The sequence below is a fragment of the Paroedura picta genome, chromosome 10 (genome assembly GCF_049243985.1).
Source record: "Paroedura picta isolate Pp20150507F chromosome 10, Ppicta_v3.0, whole genome shotgun sequence".
In the NCBI taxonomy this organism is placed as follows: Eukaryota; Metazoa; Chordata; class Lepidosauria; order Squamata; family Gekkonidae; genus Paroedura; species Paroedura picta.
The window spans coordinates 35242007-35248994 of NC_135378.1; positions in this window are offsets into that span (position 1 = coordinate 35242007).

Sequence of the window (6988 nt, forward strand, 5' to 3'; positions counted from 1 at the left end):
ATCCACTGTCCAGATGAGTGTTGGGGGCCTTTGCCCTCTATTAGTGCGCACCTGGCATTCCTATTCATGGGGTGGCTTAAAGAGAATATCCTAGCCCCCAGCACTGAGCACCTCTGAAATGGACATTGTGCCCTACCAAATGGCAGAAGAAATGCTGAAGCCACAGTTGCAGCACCATAGTGGCCATGAGTAGATAACAGAATCCAGTGTGGGTGCAGGTGACAGTATTATTGCTGTTGCCCATTTCTACCAGCCATTCGATAACTGAATACCTGCAAGGTGCTTTATTCTGGCTCCAGCAAAGCTGTTGTTGCTTTTCTCTAGCAAAGGCATCATCTCCACTCCTCCATCCTGCTTCAGCAAGGGGGAGGGAAGGTGATGCTTTTGCTGGAGGACTACCATATTTCCTGCAACCTTATCTTTTGTCAGGCCTCTGGATGTTAACTCCCCCCCCCCCATCTCAGGGATTTAGAGGGTATAGAGCTGAAGGCTGTATTTCAAGGAGCTTCCTGCTCTATACCACCTCATGTATCATTGTGTGTGTGATTCTTCCAAGGGAGTAATATTCAGTGACTGAATATGCATGACTGTCTTTGCCTCTAGGCACAAATCAATCTGAAGCTGCAACCTGGGAAGAGACTATTTTCCCTGCTATATTCCTTAGCCTTCCCTAGCACGTGATCTACCTGGAGTTTTGCTGAGAAGCTGCATGGAGAATCCCCCCCCTCCACTTCTCCCCCAAAGAGCCAAGAAGGATGAAGCAACAGATGCAAAGGTAAAACGGCACAGAAGCTGTGACATGTGCTTTCAAGTCAAACATCTTTATTGGCACATCATCCTATATACGCGTTGCCAGAGTTAACAAACGGTACATCATGTACCTGTCAGGAGCTAAAATGAAATACATCCTGTAATGTTTGGGAATTTATATCCCAAAAGTTCATTTGGCAAATACCACCCGAGGAAGTCATGGCTTTTGTTCATTTGGCAACATTGCCCATATGAGACTCTCTGGCATGTTGCTACATATCAACTTGTTGTTTATACTGCCTAATAATCTGTGGGCCATTCCCTTCATTGGATAGATTGGAGAGAGTCTAGTGAATTCTGATTTAAAAGGGAAAGAGTGTTCCAGGTTCCCCAACCTCTTTTTTATTATCAGTTTTTTTTTACTCCTTGAGATCTACATATTGAGCACTCTCCGATCTGCTTAGCTTGATGGGGGCTCAGGGCCAGGTCTGGTAATGTACCATGGAGAATATGAGCCATTACAAAGCTTTGAAGAGTCATACCATATTAAAATAATGATCAAATCACTTGTAATTATCAATGTCTCTTTTCTTTATTTTACTAGTGTTCTATTCAGACTCTCTGTCTCCCTCAAGAATCAAACCTCTTAAAATCCTTCCTTTTAAAAAAAGCTATTACCTTTAACCATTCATGTGAAATCAATATTATTGCGTGCATGATTACATTCTTTCATCATAAGACATCTTCCCCAACCTGAGGAGACTACAGCAAAATTAGCTACCTGAAACAGCACTTCTGCCTCTATGTAGAACCTACATTCACACCCTCTAATTCCTGTAACTTCTTATCAGGAGCATTCAGACCCAATGCATAACTAAAGGTTCTAAAACAAGAAGGCATGTTAATTCAGTGAAGCACAAACAACAGAGCTAACCTCCCAGGGTAACAGGTAGTTTCTGGCAGGCAACATTTTGTAGCTCTGCTTATGGGACATGGATTTGACAATCGAGCCAATGAGCTGAAAAGAGAAGCCAGAATAGATCAAGGCCCATTTAATCATAGGAGGGACCGTGTATATTGCTTCTTTACTTTTGTCTGTGGCCTCTTTTGGAACACATTACAGGTCTTGGTTTAGAGGCAACATAGGGAGTGTGATCTCCCTGAATTACAACTAGGGTGATAATATTTTGCAATAAAAGACATTGTTCACAAACAATTCTTTCTCAGATGCCTGATGATTAAGAATTTCTTGCTGGCAAATGGAACAGGGCTGCAGAAATTGCTCGGCCATTGTGGATACACACATATATGGAAAACTATCTGTAACCGCTCCGTGGGACCAATAGGAATAAAACAGTAAGGGCATTGTGGGGCGAGTCTGTGATAAGGGGTGGAGCGAGTCTGTGATAAAAACTCGAGGGGGCCAAATGGGAGACGCAAAGTGACTCCCAATTGGCCCCTCCGAATGTCAGTCCGGGAGCCAAGGGGCAAATCGGGAGCTGCGCAGCACACATCTCCTGATTGGCCCCTTAGCCCAGCCCAGACGTCCTGGACTCACCACTGAGCATCGCTGCGGGGAACAGAGAAGGGCTGCTGCGTCAGAGATGTGACGGCCCTGCTCCTTTCCCCGCGGGGAAACCAGGGCGAGGGAGAAGACTTCCCCCCAGGGCGTTGGTCGGTCGGTCGGGGAGCGGGGCAGGGGGGTTGGGGACATCCACCTTGCCCTCTGGGTCGCCCTTGTGGGGCATGGGGGGCCTGGCCTCAGCGGACGTGTTGGTGTGACTTTCAAAAGTAGGGTGATAATGACTCGAGAGTACTCCAATTAGCAGTCTGGTCATCTTATACTGGGTTAGTTATGTTTCTGGACATTGTTCAAGCGAAACACATTGTATCAGTCAAACTTTGTTGTGGTTCATTCTGCTTCCCAGCACGGTATACATCCAAATGTAGTAAAAGTTGCTTTATTCAATGGGGCTTAATTCCCACAAAATGTTCTTAGGAATGTAGCCTTAGTCATCCATACTGGGCCTAGAAACAGAAGTGACCATAATCGATGAAGTGATATGATGAAGCACCTGGAGAGAGGTGAGTAGCAGGGTACCTCAGTGCTCGGTGCTCAGCCCGGTACTTTTTAACATATTTATTAATGATCTAGGTGAGGGGGTGGAGGGACTACTCATCAAGTTTGCAGATGACACCAAATTGGGAGGACTGGCAAATACTCCGGAAGATAGAGACAGAGTTCAACGAGATCTGAACACAATGGGAAAATGGGCAAATGAGAACAAGATGCAATTTAATAAAGATAAGTGTAAAGTTCTGCATCTGGGTCAGAAAAATGAAAAGCATGCCTATTGGATGGGGGATATGCTTCTACGTAACACTGTGTGTGAACGAGACCTTGGGGTACTTGTGGATTGTAAACTAAACATGAGCAGGCAGTATGATGCAGCGGTAAAAAAGGCAAATGCCATTTTGGGCTGTATCAACAGGGGCATCACATCAAAATCACAAGATGTCATAGTCCCATTGTATACGGCACTGGTCAGACCACACCTGGAGTACTGTGTGCAGTTCTGGAGGCCTCACTTCAAGAAGGACATCGATAAAATTGAAAGGGTACAGAGGAGAGCGACGAAGATGATCTGGGGCCAAGGGACCAAGCCCTATGAAGATAGGTTGAGGGACTTGGGAATGTTCAGCCTGGATAAAAGGAGGTTGAGAGGGGACATGATAGCCCTCTTTAAGTATCTGAAAGTTTGTCACTTGGAGGAGGGCAGGATGCTGTTTCTGTTGGCTGAAGAGGAGAGGACACGCGGTAATGGGTTTAAACTACAAGTACAACGATATAGGCTAGATATCAGGGGGGAAAATTTCACAGTCAGAGAAGTTCAGCAGTGGAATAGGCTGCCTAAGGAGGTGGTGAGCTCCCCCTCACTGGCAGTCTTCAAGCAAAGGTTGGATACACACTTTTCTTGGATGCTTTAGGATTCTTTGGGCTGAGTCTGTGTTGAGCAGGGGGTTGGACTAGATGGCCTGTATGGCCCCTTCCAACTCTATGATTCTATGATTCTATGAAACCCACCCAAGAACAATTAACTATATTCTTCATTTTCCAATGTACCGCCCATCCACATTGTCATTACTTCATCTGGTATTATTATTCACTTGCACCCTTCAGAAAGTGTGGATGGGAAGTTGAGCAGACAGTAAAGCCACTTGTTTCAAGGCATCTGCTGAGTTCAGGGCTAAAATGACAGTTGAACTAAGGAATTCTTTGTTTTCTAACCCTTTACATTCTTCATCGCTGTGACAGCAGCTGTCATAATTGTCTTTTGCCCCCATGTCTCATAAAAAAGTAAATACATTTGGTTATTTTTTTTAATCTGGTATTTTTTTTCCTCAGTGACATCTCACATCTTCTGTTTTCTGTAGATCATATTACAGTATTGTCAGAGGTTCACCAGAAGGTCATGCTGTTTCCCCATTCTTGATATAATGGGTGACACAAAATGAAATCTCAGAACATGATATTCACTGAATTATTGTGCTCTGGAATGCAGAAGGCTGGCCTTTTCAGTATTCTGCCTTTTGAAGGGCTGGAGAGGCTACAGCATTTTTTGTTTTCAGCCCCAGAGAGAGAGAGAGAGAGAGAGAGAGAGAGAGAGAGAGAGCAGCCAAAAAAACCCTATCCTTAGAAGTGCTGCTTTTAAAAAATATTGCACATTAAAATAATATTGCACATTAATATTCCAATCTTAAAATTTGTGTTGCCAAGAGTCATAAGAGTGCAACAATATCAGAATCATATTGGTACAGCTTTTGAGTGTATTTATTGGATAGGACTGCCCAGACTAGCCTAAACTCATCACGCCACAAAAGCTGGGCAGCATTGGCCCTGGCTACTGCTTGGATGGGTAACCTCTGGGAAAACCAGTCACTACACAGAGGCTGTCAATAATCACCTACTTCTGAATGTCTCTTTCCTTGAAAACTCTACAGAGTTGCCGTAACTTGGCTGGGACTTAACTGTACTTTCCAGCTTCATTGCTAGGTGGAAAGTTATGCATGAATATACTGGAATGGGTCCAAATCTTGGTTTGATAAAGCTCATTGCTTTCTCCATTCACTCTAGCCTTTTTTCAGGTGTTATGATTCACAGCCCTGTGAGGTAGTTCAAACTAAGAGAGAGTAACTGCTCCAAGATGGCCCAGTGATCTTCATAGCACAATGCGGTTTTGAACCTGCATCTACATTCTAGTCTAGCATTCTAACCATTACACCACGCTGACTTAAGTGATAACTTAATGGTACATAAAGGTTTGTTTTTATATTGGTTCTAATCTAAGTAGAATTTGAACTCTCATGAAGTTGACATCCTGAGGATCTGGACCATTGGTCCATTTAGTTGAGTAGTGTTTCCAGGGCCCCAGACAGAGAAAAATATTTCTTGCACTTGCTACCTAAGATCTTATTACTAGAGATGCCAGGGAGTGAACTTGGTACCTTCTCGTCAAAGGATATGCTCTACTAATGAGATCTGTCACCCATCCATTCCCAATAGACAATATCAAAGTCATAATCTTCAGTACAGTGTGCCTTCTTTGACTGACCTGTACAAGAACTACTGTTGGCATTTTGCACTGAATCCACCTCCATGAGCATCTCAGCTTTCGTTTTTTGTTTTTTGTTTAAATAAAGAAAACAACTTTCTAACCCTTAAGCACAAACATATAAGGTTAAAACTATGTGAGACATTTGAAATGCTTGCATACTGCAAAGGTAAAAGAAATGAGCCAGAGTTTCAATTGTTACCTTCATGTGTACGTTAGTAGCTTAAACAAAGGGAATCCCAGCTATATGCTTGGGAATTCACCACTGCAACTTCAGAGTGACCATGAGGTGTCACTAGTGAGCACACAGATACAGCTCAGCTGTTTAAACAACTTACCAGCAGCCATTCAAGGCTGACTTCCCCAAATTACTTGCTGACTACAATTCCCAGAAGAAAATGAGTGAAAAGGTTGGAATGAAGGTTTCAAAGCCAGGAGAGGGCCAGGCATCTAGCCCAATCCTTATGCCTGGGACACCTTTGTTTTTGTGAGGGAACGAGGGATTGTGGCTGATATAGACATTTTCCTTTGAAAGAAAAAACGCTTTCTCTTTCTTTCCACTGGTGAGCTTTATGAATATTCTCCCTTCAGGGCTTTATTGTATTTATCCCACCTGTGCCTTGCTATTATAAGAAAAAGCAGCTCCAGCCTACTAAATTAAGGTATTCTCTCTCACATCTGATAAAATGCAATTCTATCTCAGTAAACCACCACACACAAGAGGTGTTGCAAACTTAAAAAATAAGTAAATAAACATTTATTAAACTCTTTTGGGGAGGGACCAAATAAAAGAGTCAGGAATAGATTATGGGTTTAGGAGTCTATGCCTATTCAAATCCATTTACTTATATTGAGACTACTTTCTATTCTTCCCTGAATCCCTTATTGGTACTCTCAGAACACAGGTACTCTCAGGACTAAGGAAACAGTCTATCCCTAAAACAGAATTCCTATCCCTGTTTAGGTTTGGGATAATCTCCCAAGTTCCTCCCTTAGCCAGTCCCTCTATGTTCTTCTTTCAAGAGTACCCCGTGAGAACATGTCTCCCTCACTCTGGACTCAGTCACCACACCTAAAGCTCACTTGGCTGGTCAGAACTGTATCCCCCTCCAGCTTTTATAACTCCTCTCTCCTATATCAACTAATCAGATGCCTTATCTAGGAGATTAACGTTATACAGAATGGTTTCTGGGGGTAAACACAAACAAAGGTTTACATTACAGCTCTGTCACAGAAGGCTGAATACAATTGAGAATAACGTTTCAGTGTGATAGTTCATATGTAAGTTCAGTTCCACCCCCCATTATGTATTTTGAATTATGAGTTTCAACCATCATTTATTTCTATTTATCTTTGCTTACACGCAAAGGTGATCACAAGACACCAATATCTCAAATGACAAGAGCTGTAAGTATCAATTACCTGTATGCAGAATGACATCCAAACAAGGTGCTGCAGGAGCTTTCTGTGTTACTACCTAGTTTATAAGGTAAATGTGTATCCAAACTTGAACATAAGTAAAAAGCGGCTCGCAGGGCCAGGTAGCCTGGGGTGGGACCAAGAAGGAGGTGGGTGCATCTTTTTGGCACCCCAGCGCTTAGTGCTGGGTGGCCTGGGGCAGGGCC